General features: G+C 43.0%; 1 protein-coding gene across 1 annotated transcript in view; it reads left to right on the top strand.

The window, feature by feature from the left end:
* The first annotated feature begins 13,873 nt into the window (after positions 1–13,873).
* Positions 13,874–20,851, top strand: part of STT3B (STT3 oligosaccharyltransferase complex catalytic subunit B) — a 48,282-nt gene continuing 41,304 nt past the window's right edge. Inside the window, exon 1 of the mRNA XM_057424994.1 lies at positions 13,874–14,005. The gene's annotated coding sequence lies outside the window, so the exon portion shown is untranslated. The remainder of the gene's footprint in view (positions 14,006–20,851) is intronic.

Here is a 20,851-nt window from a genome sequence, read left to right as displayed (position 1 = left end):
ATTTTAGGGACAGACATTCAAAACTGAGTCTAAAAAGTAAAATACACTATCATATCCTTCCAGTCTTTTTTATACTATGTGTAAACTCCTGTCAGCAGACAGGACTGAGGCAGCTCCTTGCTGTAGGATACCCTGCACTTGACTGAAAGTATAAGCACTGTAACAGAACAGATGTTTTCAGTCTTTTTCAGTTTTTATACCACAAAAAGTTGTCCCATGAAGTTACATGTCTCCATAATCAATTTAACATCGTTAGTATTGGGCTTCCTTTTGCAAACTCCTTATAGGCCACCATGATGTGGATCACTGACCACACCCTGGAATCTGTAAAAAGCACCGTAACCAGAACCGGTCCCTGTTACTCTATTCCTCCAGTGGCAAAAAGCTCTACCACATATAAGTTACACCTAAGAAATTGTGGTTTTCCAAAAATTCAGAGCCGATTAGCTACGTGGCTAAAAACACGTGTTGTTTCTCGCAACATATACACTGATGAGCTTGTTTTGAACACTTTAACATCTCAACTCTCAATTATTACTAACTCCAGACCATTTCTTAAGCCTTGCAGATGCCCCAAAATAAGGACTATATAAGCTGGGAAAGGAGGCAAAGCTGGTAACTGTACTAAGAGGCTCAGAAGAGCCATAATACTATTCTCACCAATTTAAGTACTCATTCATTCCTCATTAACATCAAGCTTCTCTACATTCAATTTCTCAATTAAACAAGAGGTGAAATGGTTTACATAGCAGTGCTTTAGTGAGATGGAACCTAATTACAATTAATCTCCCAATACACAAAAGGGTGGCTTCCCAACAGTTAATAAAAAGAGATGGTTAGGAATTATGAGAGTACTGCTTCCAAAATGAACATAAGATAAAGCACATAAGAATGTCTAGTTACCAGATTAAAAAAAAACTGCATTGAAAGGTATTCATTTCTCAAGCAAGAACGACTGGAACAAGTTAGGATTATATTCATCCCAGCAGAAAATAAAGCTTACCATGTACATTTCTTACAAACCTACCTTGCACTAGTACGTAGGAATCTGAATGCTTCTGCTTCATAATCAAGAAACTAGGTACCACAATGTTGGTTGTGTGAGTAAAAGGATAATACCATACAGAGACAGAGGAGCTGAAAGATTTGTATTTCATTTTTTAGTCCTACTGGGGACCTGTCATTCTTTAGATTGTTCTAATATCTGACACACAAAACTCTTTGCTATAATAAATTAATATGATTCAGGATTGCACACCTAAAAGCACTCAGGGTTTGACCTTGCGTTTCCAAATTTTTAGGAGTCCCTAGTGTACTCCAGAACATAATTGTATTAGGCTGACAGACAGTGCTTACAATACTCTGGAGGATCTGGCTGATCTTAAGAAGCATATCTTTATCTCAACCAGAATGGAGAATAAGTAAAAGATGGTCAGTTTCCATACTTAATATTCACAGCTTTCCCAGTTTCTAGCTGTGAGACCCAGTACTGACTGTATTAATAAAAATCTTCTATCACATTAGAAGAAAACATATAAAATTTTTACTTCAGGTCAGGACAGGGAACACTAAGCTACAGACCACAGCAGGGGAGAGGGACTACTATGAAAAAAATACTGCATATTCACAAAGGCTGACAAAATCAATCTAATGCTGTTGCAAGAGCATTTGAACACTGTCTTCCTGTTGCGTAACACAACGAGTTAATGGAGAAAATCAGAAAATCACAGACTAAAACAAGCCACATTTCTCTCCAAAAGAAGGATAATTGTTGCAGAAAGAAGGAAAGATTACCATGCCTAATAATTCAAATGCCACTAATTAACAGCCCAATAAAAATTGCCTAGGATTTCCACACAAATCTTATCATCTGCCTGCAATAAAAACCATAGAGTGTATCTGTGCTTCAAGTGGAAGTCACATGAAAAAGATGCAAGTAGGATGAATTCATCAAATTAAAGAACCTTGCATATCAAGAAAACGGGTATTTTCTCTAGAAAATGCACATTATCTTAAAAAATCCTGAATGTATTATCAATATTAACAAATAACATCCTTTCAAAGGCTGTATGACTCCATAGATATGTAGAGCCTTGTCGTGGTTTAAACCCTAGCCAGACAGCTTGTTCACTCACTCCCAGTGAGTGGTGCTGGGCTGAGAGCAATCAAGGCCCCCCCCCCGCCAGGGCTCTCCCCTTCCCCACTCCCGGAGGAACGGGGAAGAGGATCGAAAGGGTGCAACTCCTACGGGTTGAGACAAGAACAGTCCAGCAACCAATGTACAACACAAATCACCACTGCTACCACCAACGACAACAATGATAAGAGAAAATAACAAGGGAAGAGAATACAATACCACCGGCCAAGAAACGAGTCCCACCCAGAAGCCCGTGTCCTTCCGGGTAACTCCCAGTTACCCCGCACCCCGGGCATGATGTGCTGTGGTATGGAATACCTCTTTGGCTAGCCTGGGTCAGGCGCCCCGTCTCTGCTTCCTCCCGGCTTCCCCTCCTCCCTGGCAGAGCATGAGCCTCACAAAGTCCTTGGTCAGGGTAAACATCACTTAGCAACAACCAAAAACATCGGTATCACCAGCACTGTTCCCAGGCTGGAAGTCAAAACACAGCTACCACAAAGGAGAAACATGACTGCTACTGCTGAACCCAGGGCATTATCCACCCCTTATTCCATACCATTCACGTCATGCTCAGATCCCACATTTTCAATACACCATTACTCTCCCACATATATACATCCATATACCCACAGACCAAGAGAAAGAGATGATTTTCTTAGTGCATGGACCAATCCCTATAACGCTGCCGAGTCCATTCGGTCCATGATGTCAGGTTCCATCTCTTGTAACAATCTTTGAGGGCAGGAAAGGCTGTGTGCAGTACTGGATCGTTGCCTGCTGATGCTGGTCGTTCCTTTACTGTGGAACTCATCCGGTTCATCAAAGTTCATTCTCTGTTGGGATGATGGCTGGAGGGAAGTCAGGGCTAGTCGCTGGTGACCTGGAGACATCTAGTTGATGGGCTATAAAAGTATTACACAGCAGCCAACAGCATACAGTTAAGTTCATTGGCTGTTTTCCCCTAAAATCAAATCCCCTTGAGGTATACATCGGACTTCCCCATCTTCCCGCATTACCCACCAAGTATATCCAGGTCCCTGAGCAAAAGCAATCCCATGAGTGGGTTTGCCTTTACCTGAAGCAGGAATAGCCCAGACTGTCTTCCCCAGCAAATTCTTCATATGCACCACGGGAACTTTGTCCCCCTCTACAATATGTAAAAGTTCTGACTGGGCTGGGCCAGCCCTGTTGGCAGATCCTCTGGTGTTGACCAACCAGGTGGCCTTTGGTAAGTGTGCATCCCAATGCTTGAAAGTTCCCCCACCCATTGCTCTCAGTGTATTTTTTAACAGCCCGTTGTACCGTTCGATTTTCCCAGAGGCTGGTGCGTGGTAGGGGATGTGATATACCCACTCAATGCCATGCTCTTTGGCCCAAATATCTATAAGGTTATTCCATAAATGAGTCCCATTGTCTGACTCAGTTCTCTCTGGGGTGCTGTGTCGCCACAAGATTTGTGTCTCAAGGTCCAGGATAGCGTTCCAGGCAGTGGCATGGGGCACAGCATATGTTTCCAGCCACCCAGTGGTTGCTTCCACCATGGTAAGCACGTGGCGCTTGCCTTGGTGGGTTGTCGGCAGTGTGATATAGTCAGTCTGACAGGCCTCCCCATATTTATACTTTAACCATCGTCCTCCATACCAAAGAGGCTTTAACCGCTTGGCTTGTTTAATTGCAGCACATGTTTCACACTCATGAATAACCTGGGCAATAGTGTCCATTGTTAAGTCCACCCCTCGATCACGGGCCCATCTGTATGTTGCATCTCTGCCCTGATGGCCTGAAGTGTCATGGGCCCACCGGGCCAAAAATAATTCACCTTTATGTTGCCAATCTAAGTCCATCTGAGCCACTTCAATCTTAGCCGCTTTATCCACTTGTTGGTTGTTCTGGTGTTCCTCAGTGGCCCGACTCTTGGGTACATGGGCATCTACATGACGTACCTTCACCACCAGGTTCTGCACCCGGGCAGCAATATCTTTCCACAGTGCAGCAGCCCAGATGGGTTTACCTCTGCGTTGCCAGTTGCTCTGCTTCCATTGCTTCAACCACCCCCACAGGGCATTTGCCACCATCCATGAGTCAGTATAAAGTACTGGCCACTTTTCTCGTTCAGCAATGTCCAGGGCCAGCTGGATGGCTTTCACCTCGGCAAATTGACTCGATTCACCCTCTCCTTCAGCAGTTTCTGCAACTTGTCGTCCAGGACTCCATACAGCTGCCTTCCATCTCCGATGCTTTCCCACAATACAGCAGGACCCATCAGTAAACAAGGCATACTGCTTTTCACTTTCTGACAGTTTATTATATGGTGGGGCCTCTTCAGCAAGCACCACCTCCTCCTCTGGTGACATTCCGAAATCTTTGCCCTCTGGCCAGTCCATGATGACTTCTAGAATGCCTGGATGACTGAGATTTCCTATTCGAGTTCGTTGTGTAATTAGTGCAGCCCATTTACTCCATGTAGCATCGGTTGCATGATGTGTAGAGGAGACCCTGCCTTTGAACATCCAGCCCAGCACGGGCAACCAGGGTGCCAGGAGGAGCTGTTCTCCAGTGCCAATCACTTCCGAAGCAGCTCGAACCCCTTCACAGGCTGCCAGTATCTCTTTCTCAGTTGGGGTATAGCTGGCCTCAGATCCTTTGTATCCCTGACTCCAAAAGCCGAGGGGTCGACCTCGAGTCTCTCCTGGAGCTTTCTGCCAGAGGCTCCAGGTAGGACCGTTCTCCCCAGCTGCAGTGTACAGTACATTTTTTACATCTGGCCCGGTCCGGACAGGTCCAAGGGCTACTGCATGAACTATCTCGCGTTTAATTTGCTCAAAGGCTTGTTGTTGCTCAGGGCCCCATTTAAAATCATTCTTCTTCCGGGTCACATGATAGAGAGGGCTTACAATCGAACTGTAATTTGGGATGTGCATTCTCCAGAACCCCACAGCACCCAAGAAAACTTGCGTTTCTTTCCTATTAGTTGGTGGAGGCATTGCTGTTATCTTGTTGATCACATCTGTGGGGATCTGTCTACGTCCATCTTGCCATTTTATTCCCAAAAATTGAATCTCCTGTGCAGGTCCCTTGACCTTACTCCGTTTTATGGCAAAACCGGCTTTCAGCAGGATTTGGATTATTTTCTTCCCTTTCTCAAAGACTTCTTCCGCTGTATCGCCCCACACAATAATGTCATCAATGTATTGCAGGTGTTCTGGAGCTTGCCCCTGTTCCAGTGCAGTCTGGATTAGTCCATGGCAAATGGTAGGGCTGTGTTTCCACCCCTGGGGCAGTCGGTTCCAAGTGAACTGAACACCCCTCCAAGTAAAAGCAAACTGTGGCCTGCACTCTGCTGCCAAAGGAATTGAGAAAAATGCATTGGCAATATCAATCGTGGCATACCACTTGGCTGCCTTTGACTGTAGTTCATACTGAAGTTCTAGCATGTCCGGTACGGCAGCACTCAATGGTGGTGTGACTTCATTCAGGCCACGATAGTCTACTGTTAGTCTCCATTCTCCATTAGACTTTCGCACTGGCCATATGGGGCTATTAAAGGGCGAGCGGGTCCTGCTGATCACTCCCTGACTCTCCAGTCTACGGATCAGCTGATGGATGGGAATCAGGGAGTCTTGGTTGGTGCAATATTGCCGCCGGTGCACTGTTGTGGTCGCAATTGGCACTTCTTGTTCCTTGATTTTCAGCAACCCCACAACAGAAGGATCCTCTGAGAGACCAGGCAAGGTGGACAGCTGCTCAATTTCCTCAGTCTCCAAAGCAGCAATACCAGAAGCCCATCAGTACCCTTTTGGGTCTTTGAAGTACCCTCTCTTGAGGTAGTCTAGGCCGAGGATGCATGGAGCCTCTGGACCAGTCACAATAGGGTGATTTTGCCATTCCCTCCCAGTCAGGCTGATTTCAGCCTCCAGCACAGTCAACTCTTGGGATCCTCCTGTTACTCCAGAAATATAGATGGGTTCCACCCCTTGACAGCTTGATGGCATCAGGGTACACTGTGCACCAGTATCTACTAGAGCCTTATACTTCTGTGGGACTGATGTGCCAGGCCATCTGATCCACACAGTCCAGTAAATCCGATTGTCCCCTACCTCCACCTGGCTGGAGGCAGGGCCCCTCTAATGGTCATCACAGCGTTGGACACTTAAGTCATGGTAAAAGGGATTATTCTTCTTTATCACAGGAGCTGGAGTAAAATCAGCTCTTCCACTCCATCTGGGAAACTGCTCACCAGAAACTGAAGCCGTAGCTCTCGTGGGATGATCAGTCTTGGCCCTTGCTCCCCTCTTCAATTCACTCACCCGTTCCTCCAAAGCTGAAGTAGGTTTTCCATCCCACTTTGTCATGTCTTCTCCGTGATCCCACAGGTAAAACCATAGGGTAGCCTGTGGCGTATACCTCCTGTATCTCCTCTCTCAAACAATAGGACGCCTTTTGTTAATAGCCGAGACGTGTTGGTACACGTGAGGAGCTGGATAAATCAGATAGATCATCCCTCAATTGTTTGAGGTCCTGGGACAGTTTTTCCACAGCTGAGATGATGGAAGGGGTGAGATTGTCTTTGAACTCTGGGAGTTTATGAACCATTTCATCCACTGTTAGTGGTACTATGTCATTCCAGGTTACTGTTGCCAATGAATGGGCATATGATGATGGTGCATTCCGTGTAAGTTTTCGCCACATGGGTCGTGTACATTCAACTTCATCTGGATCTATGGGTATATCCCCGTTATTCGGCTTGATGTGATAGATCATCTCTACGCTGGCTGATTCCCTTGGAGACGGGATACCTTTGTCTATAGTAGTCCACTTGGCCGAACAACTCATAACATCGTCCTTGTATGGAAACCTTTCTTTCACAGCTGCCAAGAACCGCCTCCAAAGACTGAGGGACTTTTTCTCTCTTGCAATTGCTTTGTCAATTCCCCCTTCTCTAGCAAGTGATCCCAGCTGCTTGGCTTCTGTAGCTTCTAGTTCGTGACCATCGGCCCCATTGTCCCACCATCGAAGTAACCAGGTGATGATGTGCTCCTCTGGTTGACGGGTAAAATCTTTTCGCATATTCCATAGCTCAGTTGAGGTCTGAGGTCGAGAAGTTACCTCTTCTTCTTCGTCATGTGATGATGACTCCTGATCAGATGCTAGACCAGGTGGTGAATACATTGCTCCTTCATCTTGCTTCACCCTTCTTGCCTCTTTTTTGCTTTTTCTCTTGCGTATAGGGGCAACCGATATTGGTACGAATTTGGTTTGGCTGCAGTGATTATCACTTTGGTTTGAGTAGCGACTGTACTTGTTGCTGGGGGTGGTGCAGCTGCTGTGCTTGGAGCTGGAGTAGCTGCGCTGACTGTTGCTTTGCCCTCAGATCCACCGACATTCTTTTCCTTTTGAAGGTGCTGGATAGTGTTGAACAAGGCCCTGTAAGCATGGGGCAAGCCCCAGCACATTGCCATGATTTGTCCATCTCTATCTATCTGATTTGTATCAGATTTACATGGCTGCTTTCCTTTAGCAATTAGAAATTCTCTTTTAGGAAATTAATTTGAAATACTAACTGGGTTTTTAAGTCTTGGAGCACATATCAGTGACTGGCATTAAGTATCAATAGGGATTTCAGTGTTCTAAGACCTATAATAGTGGAACAAATATTTAAAGGAGTTATGCATAAAAAGAGAGTTTGGCAGTAATGATTAATTATTGTGGGATCAGTTTTCTCAGAATGAGATTTTAACCATTAAGATTCATTGTTCTAGATACATCTGCAATAAGGAAAAAAGAAAATAAAAAACATGCCAAAAATTCAACTTCATAATAATAAATCTGGGATTCAAGTGCTGCAGTCATTTACCAAAAACATTGATTCCTGTTGTAAGAACCGAAGACATATAGATTAGATAGCACAGAACACAGTGTTTCAGTTCACATGTGGACAGAAATTGTTAAAAGCCTTTTAGCAGCTTCTGATACAGTGGTCTTTCTACTTCTGAAGCCTCTAATCATCTGACGCCAATGCAGCAACCAGAAAAATTCAAGGAATATAAAATCACAAAGAGGTCACTGCTGAATTGTCTTCTTGACAATGATGGAGTCCCCACTTCAGATCTGGGTGTGAGGATGGGTTGAAATTACACTATCCCAAAGCATGCATAAGCTCCTGTTTTGTATTCCATCATGCATTTTGGCACAGTTCATTCCACTACTGACATTACTTGAATTCTTTCGCATTTCTGATGCAGTTATTAATGCGGCAGTTGACCAGAAGAATATCTAAAAGTAGTCTAGAGAACAGCAAGGAGACAATTAGTCTGACTTGCTAGCAATATAAAAGCACTATACTTTGTAAACTTCTCTTTCCTCAAGGCTATGCACATTCAGACTACAAACCCAATTATGGAAGAATACTGCACAATGCTTACAGACAAATTTTCAGGCATGGGGAATTATTTGCCGATATTATACTACATGATCTTCAGATTTTTTTTTTCATACTGAACTAGTTAATGCACTGAAGTATCTTTGATACTGTAGAACTTTCCAACTTAACTTGCTCAAATTTATCATCCAAACTAAAAATCAGAAGACTTAAGCTTTGATGAACTATGGTAATAGTTCACATGCAGTGTGTGAACAACACCTTCTTCCCCTTCCCCTACATTCAAGTGCTACCAGGAACTGTGTGGAATGTTCTGGTGAGGGAGGCAATGAAGAAAAATACAACCCAAGGGTGATCAAAATCCAACTGACAAAAAGGTCCCATGGATTTCAAGAGGCTTTAAACAACAACATAAAAATAATTTTCTTTCCTCTCTGTCCCTGATTTTGTTTCCACATGTCTTACTCTGATGGTGTAACACACAGCTGGTGCTACAGCCAACAGCAAAACGCCTCTTTCCCGTGTTCTGACCTCCCCTCAATTTAATCTAGCGACAAAATTCACCTTAGCTGCAACTAAAGGGCCCATACATTTAAAATTGTTCTCTCTCTCTCCTCTCCCCAGAGGTTAGCTAACCCTCCAGCTGGTTCCCTTAGCAGTTTTACTATCCCAACATAACATTTTAATAAGACCCAGTATCTACAGCTTAAGGGAACTCAGCATTTACATGCTCACCATCACTTCTCAGCTATTTGATGGGCCATTTAGCGATGTCTCTGAAGAAAAGGGCCTTTTTCTACCTTTCATTTATTTTTTTTTGCTAATCACCCCTAAGGCAGCATATTCTTTCTTACCAGAAGGAATACAAAGGAAGTTTTGCAAAAATACCTGATTCCAGCATTTGCTCAGAGCAACTAAATTTTGGATAAGGTTCCTGCAAACACTAGAAATGACAAAATGGCACACTTCAAGAAAGGTATTTCAGAGGTCCACAGGTTTTAAATGTTGCACAGCATTTGGGTTACAATATGTAGACATGCATCTACAGTTGCATATGATTTATCTAGTTACTATTTATTCAAAGAAAGACCCAGTGCATGTCTTCCTCAGTTTTTCTAACAAGAGATGGGGACTTTGCAGAGCAGGTGCCCACCCACCAGCTGGAAAAGCCCCATTTCTTCACAAGAAGCTAAGACAAGGCTGATACAAAAGGTGCTGGTGGCAGAAGAATATGCCAGGGTTGGTTAGGGAGAGCAAAAAGCATTTTGATTCCTGGCAGGCCTGTGTGTGCAAACCGGAGTGATTTTTACGACTGTGCAGGTCATGGAAAAGGGAAATGAAGCAGGATAATTAGGAGAAGCAGAAGAGGAATATCAACATGTGCTTAAATTATTGGGAATGAAGGGAAATCACTAGTAGAAAGCTGTCAATAGTAAGTCAAGTTTCTACTGTTACTAAATTAAATGCCAGATGAAGGCCTTGTCTAAACACAACAGTTGCAGCATTTTAATTCAAATCAATTACAACCTCATTATAGTTACACAAGTGCAAAGCTCTTTGAAGACAACCAACCAGATTGGTTCACAACTGGCTTAAATGATTTACACATTCCACAAAGGGCTGCACCTGCTGAATTAAACTGATTTAAAAATGATTTTAAACTCACGTCACTTTCTCTATATGGAGACGATAGTTGGGTTTTTTTTAATGCAATAAACTTCAGATTCTCAAGGATAATTATTACCTTTTCTCTCATTTAAACACTGTCATGCATTTTTAAACAACAATCATCTGAGCACATAGCTGAAATCAGGCACCTTCCACCACAAGTTATGCTCAACTGTGCTACTTACATTGTAATAGTCTTCAGTTTGGAAAGTATTGTATTGTTAATTTCTAAAGCCACCCTCAAAAAATCTTAAACCAAACTTAACTTGTTCATCTACAGGACCACACAGTTGGAAGGAGTGTTTAAGAGACTTCTTTATTCACCTTAAACCTAAACTGCTCTTCAAATGGCTATCTAAACCGCTAATAAAGACTGCCGAATTGTTGCCAATAAAGCTTGGAGAAAAGTATGAATTGACCCCTCCAACCATGAATGTGTACTTCTGATTAGTAATTTATTACTTGGATATGTCCATGTGCAGTTTTTTTCTGCACAAATTTTGTTTGCATTCTTTCAATAGCAGACTTAACATCAGGGACACATGGTAGCTGTGTTGAGGAATGAGAAGCTGTCATCTGACATTTTCTTGCATGCAGCTCCACAATTTTCAAGATGCTCTTGTTTGTAGAACCATAACATGAATTTTGCACTTGGCAGTACCCCCTGAATAATTCCATTATTAAGGAACCTTGGAAATGAAATAAGATTTTTTTGTTTTCCTCTTAAGGCACCTGGCTATGATTTTACATGCTCGGAACAGGAAACTGATTTTCTATATGCAAAATGGCTCATAATCACTACGCAACTTCTCAGTCACTAATGAGGATATTTTGGTGTTTTTTTTTTTTCTGTTCAAAGAAAACACCACCACAGACAGTGAATGGAACAAATCAAAACAAATTACCTTAAAACAAATGACAGAACACAAGAGGATGGTGGAAGATGGGGAGGAAGGAGGGGGAGGAGAGAAGAGAAATAAAAACCGAGGGGGAGGAGAGAAGAGACATAAAAACCTTCTTTCCCTATCAAGCTATTAATAGGGGTTGGAGTTTTCAGGAGACATGTTTTGCGTTTCCTCTACAGCAATGTGCTTTCCATTGCTGTCATGGCAGTATAGTATCAAAATCGTCGAATCCTTCCATCTTCCATTAACAATAGGAGTCTATAAATTTCCAGTTTTGTGCATTTCAACAATTTTACTGTAAGACCACTAAAACTTATTTCACACAAAATTCAAACAATACATTTACAGAAACATTAATAAAAGCTTTTACTAGACCTGTGCTTTTGCTGCCACTAAATTCCACTGCGCAGGCTCTAAGGTATTCAACAGTACAGACTTTGGAACAGTTTAAAAATGAATAGTCAACAATTTTGTTTGTTACCAACAACAAAGAAACACTTTACCACTAGTCAGCATTCAAATAAATCACACTGTCTGGGCTTGTCTACGCTCAAAAATTTGTCTGATATATCCGTCAGTACAGTCAGAATGGATATTGCCTACCTGTTGTAAAAGTCATAGCACTGAAATGGAAAGTAGACACCATATAACCTTATCCACAATAACAGTGGTAAAATACTGGCACAGGTTGCCCAGCAAGGTGGTGGATGCACCCCCCTGGAGATATTCAAGGCCAGGCTGGATGTGGTTCTGGACAATCTGATCTAGTTGAAGATAACCCTGCTCACTGCAGGAGCATTGGACTAGATGACCTTTGAAGGTCCCTTCCAACCCATACTATTCTGTGATTCTATAATCTGCAATAATTGTTCAGTAAACCAGATTTCCAATCAAGCAAAGTTAACCGTACTAACTTTTACATAAAAATAAGTTCTGATAGCTATATTTTTTCCCCAGCTATTACGCATCATCAGTCTTTCCTAGCTCCTTAACAGCTAGAAAAATGGCTGGTGGGAGTGTGAAGGGAGGAGAAAAGACAAAGGTATTCCAAGTACAACACTATCACTTAAAGCAGCTCCTCTACTGCATCATTAAGCTTGAACTGCTGATACCAAAAGACATGATCTCAACAGTGGGAATGGAAGTACTGCATTGTCATTTTGGAAAAGCAGACCAGGACAAAGCCTGTTGTAAAATTAGTCGATTCCTGTTAGAAAATCTTTAATAGTTGCAAATTTCTAGTCACATTTGCTCTTTGCTCATGATCCAATTAGAAAAAAAAAAATCCACCCTTGAAATGCCACTTGCTCAGCTCGTTAAAAAAGCCATGCTGACAACACTCAAAAAGGGGCAAATGTCAGACTTAGGTTATCTTGAACACAGTATTGACCTATTTAAACAAGAATAAGAAAGAACACAGTATTAAAAAAAACAACCAAACAAACAAACAAAAAAGCCATTTAATAGTCAGATTAAGCAAAACTGAACCTCAAAGTCTTCTGGAAGTTTTCCTAACCCTTAATCTAAAAGGATAAGTAAAATGGAGTCCTTTATGAGCAAAGTTTAGCCAAGTGCTCAGCTTAAAACATAACACACACAATGCAATAACCGCTTTCAAGCCGACTGACCAAGTCACAGCTGTTAACTGGTGCAAGGACTGAGGAAAAATAGTCACAAATTGTTAAACTGAGCTTTCCACTAAAAGAATTTTCATAGAAAGGCTTCTACTTTGCTTACAAGGAAACATACTGTTTTCTTTCTCTGGCAACTAAAATAAAACCAGAGACAAAAGCAAGGACTAATTAGAATTATATTAGTCAGCTAAGGCCCAGATTAGTCCCCTTTGGTATTAGTGAAATTGAACTGCAAATCTTCAGGACCTCTGAGAGTCGTGTTTCTACATCACAGGCAATGCCTGGAGCTCAGACAGCAAAACCCAAGCTATTTTATTTAGAAAATACACCCCTACATAAAAGCCACAGAATTAGTTGTTGGTGTAAAACAGTGCAAACAACCATGTATTACTTCATTTTGCCTGCGCTTAGTTTCAGCTTCTAAACGCAGGCAGCCTCCTGCCATCTAAGAAGGATGAAGGTCAGCACAACCAGTGAAAAAGCAGGACTGCAAAACCCAGGTAGCTTTCCATTTTCTTCACATTCTTCTAACTGCAGGTTTCATAAAACACGTGAGGAGGTTACAGGACTCCCAAGCAGCATTTCATTATGAAAACACTTAAGAGGGAAGTCACTGTTTAAAACAAAACCGCGCCAGGTTTCCATTTGCCGGTCCCTGACCCAGACTGCAGAGCTTCCAGCAGAGGCAAGCGGCTGCATTCAGGGTGAGGGCTGCAAGCTCTCCCTGACCTCAAGCCAGGCCTTGCTTCCAGCCGCTCCTCTGAGATGCCCAGGGCCAAGCTCTGGCACAACACTGGAACTACGCGGGTAACCGAAAATCTGAACCAAACCCACGAAAGGTGCGGCAGCCCCGGGAGCCGCATCATGAACAGAGCGACCGCACAGCGCGAACGACAAACAAAAGCAGGCTCCCCATGCCGAGAGACGAGTGAGCACCGCCAGCCTCAGGGGAGCGAGGCGACCCCGCGGGACTTCCCAGGGACGCCACTGCCACACACACCACGAGCGGCGCCACCGCGAGCGCCGCCCCGAGCCGTTACAACCACCACCGCAGCGCTCGCTCGGCCACGCCCACACCCCGAGCAGACGGCGGCTTGGCGGCGGCGAGTGCCGGCGGCCCCCCGGCTGGCGGAGGCGGTCTGTCGGGGGGCCTGTCGCAGCCGGCGGGCTGGCAGTCGCTCCTCTCCTTCACCATCCTCTTCCTGGCCTGGCTGGCCGGCTTCAGCTCCCGGCTTTTTGCCGTCATCCGCTTCGAGAGCATCATCCACGAGTTCGACCCTTGGTGAGTGCCCACCGCTGCCGGACGGGACGGGGCGGGGAGGCGGGAAACCCGACCCCTCACGGAGTGCGCCTCAAGTGGGCGCCGCGCAGTGACCCCCGGCGGTGGGGCGGCGAAGCGGGGTGTTTCCCCCTGCCGATTTCCTCCGCCTCGGCCGCTGGAGGCCACCGCAGCCTGCGCCCCGCGCCGCCACTTCGCTTGTTTGCGCCCTGCGTGTTCCCTCGGCTGCCGGGCGGAGGGAGGGAGGGAGGGAAGCGGGAGAAGGGAGGCGGTGCCGAATGGACACTTAGTGGCAGGTCGGAGGGAGCCCAGGGGGTCGCGATGCACGAGGCCAAGGCATGAGGGGCCTGCGGGAGGAAAGAGCGGCTGTGCCGGACACTTACGTGTCTCCTTGGGGACGGGGAGGCGGCTGTACCCCCTGATCCGGAGGGGTGGACGCGGTAGAGTTGTGTCAGGAGCCTCCCCCGCGTGCCGAGGGGCACGGGGAAAGTTACGGAGCTGGCAGGCACGTGGGTGCCGGGCGGGATTCGGGGGCTCCGGTGGCCGCCGTCGTAATGAAGCAGTTGTGCCAAACGTGAGCGACGCGTGTGTCCTTGTGTCGCGGTGTTAAGTCTCCAGATGTGCGGTGTGGCTTCTCGGAGTGGTCTTCCCTAGAGCAGTTGTCGGCCCGGGAGGGCGGAGGGTGAGGAATGCGCTGGAGGAAGTAATCGTCAAAAAAGTGACTTGAGGGATTACAGTGAAATGGGTGACATTGGTTTGCTGCCAGGTGTTTCGAAGCTGCGTTTCTGAGCCCAAGGACTTCTGCTGTTTCCCACGCATCCTCATTTTTCTAAAGATTGCTTTCCCTCCTGTAGAAGCTGTCGGCTCTTTTCCCTGTTGAAGGGTACTGAAACCATTTTATGTGCAAGATCAAGAAATGCTGCACTCGTTCCTTGCAGCAGGGCAAAGTCAAAGACGATGGGACTTCTGGGCCAGGTTTTTTCAATGCGAAAACGTGACAATGAATTTTTATGTTAGCGGCTACTTTATCCTAAGGATTCTGTGGCTTTTTTTAAAGCCTTTAAGCCTTTTCAAGTGGCACATGACTTTAGAATAATGAATTCTCTGTTTTAATTTAAAATTGTATGTCTCGGGTCTCATTTTTAATCCCATGAAGGAAAGAGATGCTTTGTTTTGAAATGCACGGTAGATACTCTCTGTTAATCTAAAATTGTTATAGAAATTGTACTTATCTGCAAAGCATCCACTCTGCTTTGATAGTTTCAAAAGCACAACTTCCTCTTTCCTGGTTGTTTTTCCCCTTTTCTGCCCCCTTTCCCCCTCCACGTAATCCATTCACAAATCATGGTTCAGAAGAGTGGATAGAGAACAAGGAATTGCTTTGTTTTTTAAATGCTATCTGAAGTAATACACACTTTGTGATGTGAAAGCCAAATACCTCAAAATATCTTTAAAACATAAAGCGGTTTCCCATAATTTGTTTTTCTGCAAACAAATGAATGCAAGGAATGCAGACTTTCAAATAATAAAATTAACAACAGGGGAAGCACTGTTAAGACGCATCTGCAGTGATACAATGAACCTGTGGTTGTATCCTGTGGAGTAGTTCTCAGGCTCTTCTAATCTAAATCTAAGCAAAAAGACTTTCTATCATGGAGGAAACTTGGGGGGTTAAGCATACAACCTACATCTTTGTACAACTTTATCTGGTTTTAATAATCAAGGCTCATCCTTGTTGGATAAATGGAAATTTTACAGTGTAGAGTTGCACAACTTCAGTTGTTAAGTCCTGAAGGACATTTAAAAAGCTGCTGTGGGAGTTAAGTTCGTAGCTGTGATATGGCTGTAAAGATAAACTTCTGTTTTAAGTAATGTGTAAGCTGATGCAAAGTCATCTTATGGAGTGCACAGATAAAAGGCATTTCTGCCTACGCTGCTTTGATAATTAGAGAATAGGTGAGGTTGACAAAACTCACTGATTTTAATGCAGATCTGTGAGGAGCAGTACAAGTGTCAAGAATCATGCCAGTGTCCTGTTGCTGCATGCCAGAAATGGTACAGGCAAATGCACTTAAGTTAATTAGTAGGAAAGAGGACCTAAAATGGTAGAAACTGAGGAGAAACAAAGGGTTTGCTCTATTGCAGCAGCAGTGTTGTTGGAAAGGGTAAAAAATGATTTTCCTAAATACTGTTGAATCACTAGGTAGGCATGGTTTTACGTAGTTGTTAAGGGTCTTACAAGTCTGAATCTAATGTGGGAAAAGAGTTTATGAAAGGAGATGAGAAGCAGTGCCCTTTTATTGGCCATTGTCCTGGCAGGGAGGAGGGATCCATAGTCTTTGCTGGTGGAACAGTGCTGTAGTTTTATCCATTCCTTTGGCTTTTTCTGTGGAGCTTGCACAGCTAGGATACCTTGCAATGTGTTGGTAAGTCGCCTCTTCTGTAGTATTTGTTTTGTGATCAGGAAAGAAGCCTAAGGTCTGTTTTATAAAATGAGGAGCATAAGGCAAACCAGTTATTCTTTTGAAGGAAAACATATTGTTAGGAAGTCAGTTTTCTGGTGTGGACATAAGAAACTTAAGAGATCTGGGGTGGGACGAAAGGGAGATTTGCCACTTTTTTTCCTAGCATCCATTTCAAGCTGCATTTATGACACTAAAGTTAGGTTTTGATTTGGGGAAGGGGAAGTTTGCTTATTTGTAAAACAGGCCTCTGAGACTTACTCCAGTTGGCATTTCTTCCACAAATCACGCAAACGTAATATTGTAGGCCAAAGCAGTAGAGAGAGAACAGCTTTTGATCCCCATTATAATACAATGCCTGTGCGAGGGAAAACAAACTGGTGTTTTGATTTCACCATATAGTTAGTTACAAATTTGTAACCTGTTTGTCATTACTTGGGTTACTGTTGCTTTTTCCACACTTTATACCTCTTCTGTATAGCATTGCCACTTTATTTTGATTTATTTCTCATGTCTTGTTTGCTTTCCGTACTTGAGCTGGTACAGAGACTTTGAAAAATGTGTTTCTTGGCAGCTCCTAGATCAGGTGAGCTTATACATGAAGTCAGTCAGCATTGGCTTTTAACTGTGCTATTGAAAGGCCTCCAACATTTAACCTCTGGATTTCATTATCGGGCCAAGAAGCTGAAACATGGACAGTGATGGTACATTGGGATAGACAGGTTTTGTGGCTGAAATACAGTTTATCTGGTTTGGCAGCTGGATGGACCAGCAGCATAATTTCTGTGCTACATACACAGGAGTGCACAGTGAAAGCTTTTCATGAAAGTACAACAATGTGATTAACTCACTTGTCAAGCAAGGTCATTCCTCCTGTCAGATATTGGCTTAAATGCCAGCATGGTTGCTGAACTAAGGCAACCAAAATTATGGAGTTCTTGGACAGAGACTACTTTCTGTGCACTGATCTGTCTAAAGTACAGCTCCAGAATGCCTCTATACTGTTTCATTTGGCTGCTTGTATCATGTATATATACAGATAACAATCTATATGTGTGTGTATAGATATGTATACATACATATAAGGTAGCTATATCTAGCAAGAACATTGCATCCTGATACTGCTGCTAACTGAAATGGTAACAACCATTTGTACATCAGCAGTCTTCAGAGAGTGCTATCAAAATAGTAACATTCATTTTATTTGCACACTTTTTACCATTAAAGTCACACATGTGAGAACTGTATCTGAATCATTAATCATATCCCATGACATTAGATCAAACTTTTATCTTTCCCTGAGAATTTTAACAATTTGTTAAGCATCAGATTAACACCGGTTACCTTAGGAGTGAAAGCTGGCTTAAGCTGATATTCATGTCTGAGCATGAGCCCTTCACCGTACTAGTTGGCACATGTAGGATGGAGCACCAGTGCAATCTTTGTCAATTGTATTTGCCTCACTACAACTGCCAGGAATGTTGTCTCCTACTGTCCTTACAGTTTGTGGTACTGAACAGCACTATTGCAATCTCATATACGTCTTTGCCTCTTCCAAACTAACATTGTTGTTCACTCAAACCACCAGCTCTTTAACTGTCATCAGGGTGACCATTGCTTATGTTACCTCATTGAGGTAACGTAACTATGCTAGTGAGAAGAATGGTTTATAGGTATGATAGCAGTCCACTTTCTCATCACTGATACCATGATCTACCATTAGTGGACTTAAGTAAATGGGGATGAACTTGTGAAAATAAACATACGGTTGGTGTCATTGCTTGCATTTCAAAGGCAGACAGGTTATGGACAGGTAACAAAGGAAGTTAGGCTTTATCTTGGGCGCAGCTGAAAAGGCAGGTTTTGCTACGCTCAAATTACATTTGCTAGATGGATTCTTGAGCTTTTATGAACTTATTAATGAAAATTCAAATTAACACCTATAAATACGATACGAAAGCTTCATTAAAATACAAAGTGTGACTCAAGTGGTGTGTGGAATGGATCAAACACTGGAGGTTGTGTAAATGTATTGATTTTATTTGGAGAGAGTAAGGGCTTGGTTTTGTGTTGTAGTTAGCTGTGATCCAATGGTTGCCTTTTTGGAGTAGTGTTCTGTCACCCGCTGGGCAGTCTTGCTTTTTATTTTGTACTTGCTCTAAAGCAGTCATGGTGAGTTGATTCAATTAGGTGAATTGTAAAAATACCGTAACATTTTAGCTCCCCGAGTCTGCCCACCATCAGTTAGTATACAGCAGTTTGGCTTCTTATTTGTTAGGAAGAGCATGAATGTTGGGAGGGAATGTAAATAGCAGCTGATTTTAGAGGGTAAACTGGGATTGGGTGATAGGATGGAGACATGTATATGTATAAAAACAGAGCCTGTTAAGGCACTGGAGCAAGAGGAGTAACAAAAAAAAGGGTATGTAGCAGTGAATGAGAGTACCTTAATCTGGGAAGGGAAAAAGGATGGGGGAAGAGGGGAATATCATGTAAAGAGGATGATAGTGTTGATAATCTCAATTAACAGTACTCAGTCTGTAGGCTATGGTAAGATGTCCAGATAATTCATCTGAACATTGCTTACTTGCCAGTGACTCTTGCTGGGCAGACAGGCAGCAGATTGCATAGTAAGTGTGTGTCTCTTGAGGGGTGGCAGCCCTACATAATATTGTTGAAGGTGAGTGTATGAAAGTGGATCTATTTAGGAAACATTTCCAAACTACTTTAGGATTCTTTTCCCAAACACTTCCTTTTGTTTATAATCTTTGAAAACTCCAGACCTTGGGAAACCACTTGATTCCAAACCAGTTTGAATACAGTCACTTTGGATTGAATTTGAGATGTTGCAAATATCATGAGATTCATATTGAAAAACTTACTGTAGTATCTTCATTCAGAAGCTTTTGGATTCAATGAAATGAGAAGTGCTGTATTTCTATTTTATAGAACTGAACCTTAAAAGATTGTGTACTTAGTGAACAGTTGGATTAAGTATTTTGTGACTTTTTCCTGAAGGTAAGACAGATGTATTACACTTAAATGAGTAAAGTTGTTCATACTCTAGTAAAACTAATAATTTTAGTGGAATTTCAGGTAGCTCAAATTCAATTCTGCCATTTTATTGAAGTAGAAAAAATAGTCTAGCATAGTCTTCAAATCCAGTTTAGCAGGGCCTGTGTGTTCATGCAGGGCAAGTTTAGAGATTTTTTTAAAGTTCTTGAAGAATAGTCTGCCAGTTACCTTTCCTTTCCCTGTCTTTGACGAGGAAGATCCAGATAAGGCATCTGTTTTGATCCTTGCTTCTATTGGGAATGGGTTCTATTGGTATTGGTATTTCTTCTATTGGTATGGGTTGAGAAATGCTGTTAGCACAGGTCAGTTTCTGGCTTTTGGGCTTTTCTAGATTGTAAGTCCTGTATGTCCAGGGACTTGAACAGCCTTTTGTTTTTCTGGTAATTGCTGTTCTGTAAAGTGAACTTTTCTAGAAGGTTGATAATGGTGTTAACAGTCAAGAAGATGTGCTGTCACTGTACTGAACTTCGCTACTGCTTAGGAAATAGCAGAAATAGGTAAATATTAGAAATTCAGCAGAAGGATGACAGTTGGACAGAGTTGAAGGCATAGCAGAGACCTGAGTCTCTGCTATGGGGAAGAGTGGGGAAGACCTGAGGCTAGATTTGATCTGTTAGACTGATGCAGCTGAAAAGCAGTTCACCATGTGGCAGCATAAAATAACATCAGTGTAAGAATCAAACCTGTGCTCCACCTCAGCTGTTGTTTTCTACCATCTGTACTTAGCAGGTAATGTTTCTTTCCTCCCTTGCACAACTTTTAACAGGGATGAAAACCTCATAGGGGTGCAGTAATGGGGTTATGCATTAGGGGGTAGGAGGGACAGTGTTCATAAAATGTGTGTAGAGTATGGCTGAGAACAGAGACCACCCTTACAGTCTTCTTTTGGAAAACATAAGAGATGAGGCAGAATACTTGCAAAGTGTTGACCTTTTTATTGATTTGTTTATAGCAGAATGAAACTTGAAAATATATCAGGATGTTTTATGTAGGCTGGGTCGAACTGAACCAGCAAGTTTAGTTTTTAATGCCATTATTAGAAAAAAAAAACAAAACAGTCTGCAGCAAATACTCACAAACACTTGACTAGCTAGAGCAAATACTATGATGAAAATTGCTGAATGGACTTTTCTTGGCAGGTATCCTACTATTTGAGCAGCTTAATATGTTCTATTTTTTAAACAGAAACTTGATTTGATTACATAGGGTTAGATGCTTTATAAAGGTTACCTTTTGCTTCCTATCGTAATTCTCTCTTAATGGTCTGGTTTTGACAGCCTGTAATACTAATACTCATGTTTTTAAATCTCTT

Source organism: Pezoporus wallicus, unplaced genomic scaffold, assembly GCF_028554395.1.
Source record: "Pezoporus wallicus isolate ANWC-B61680 ecotype Strahan unplaced genomic scaffold, APGP_CSIRO_Pwel_v1 contig_3181, whole genome shotgun sequence".
NCBI classification, from domain to species: domain Eukaryota; kingdom Metazoa; phylum Chordata; class Aves; order Psittaciformes; family Psittacidae; genus Pezoporus; species Pezoporus wallicus.
The sequence above is the reverse complement of the archived record's forward strand: the minus strand, read 5'-3'. Positions and strand labels throughout refer to the sequence as shown.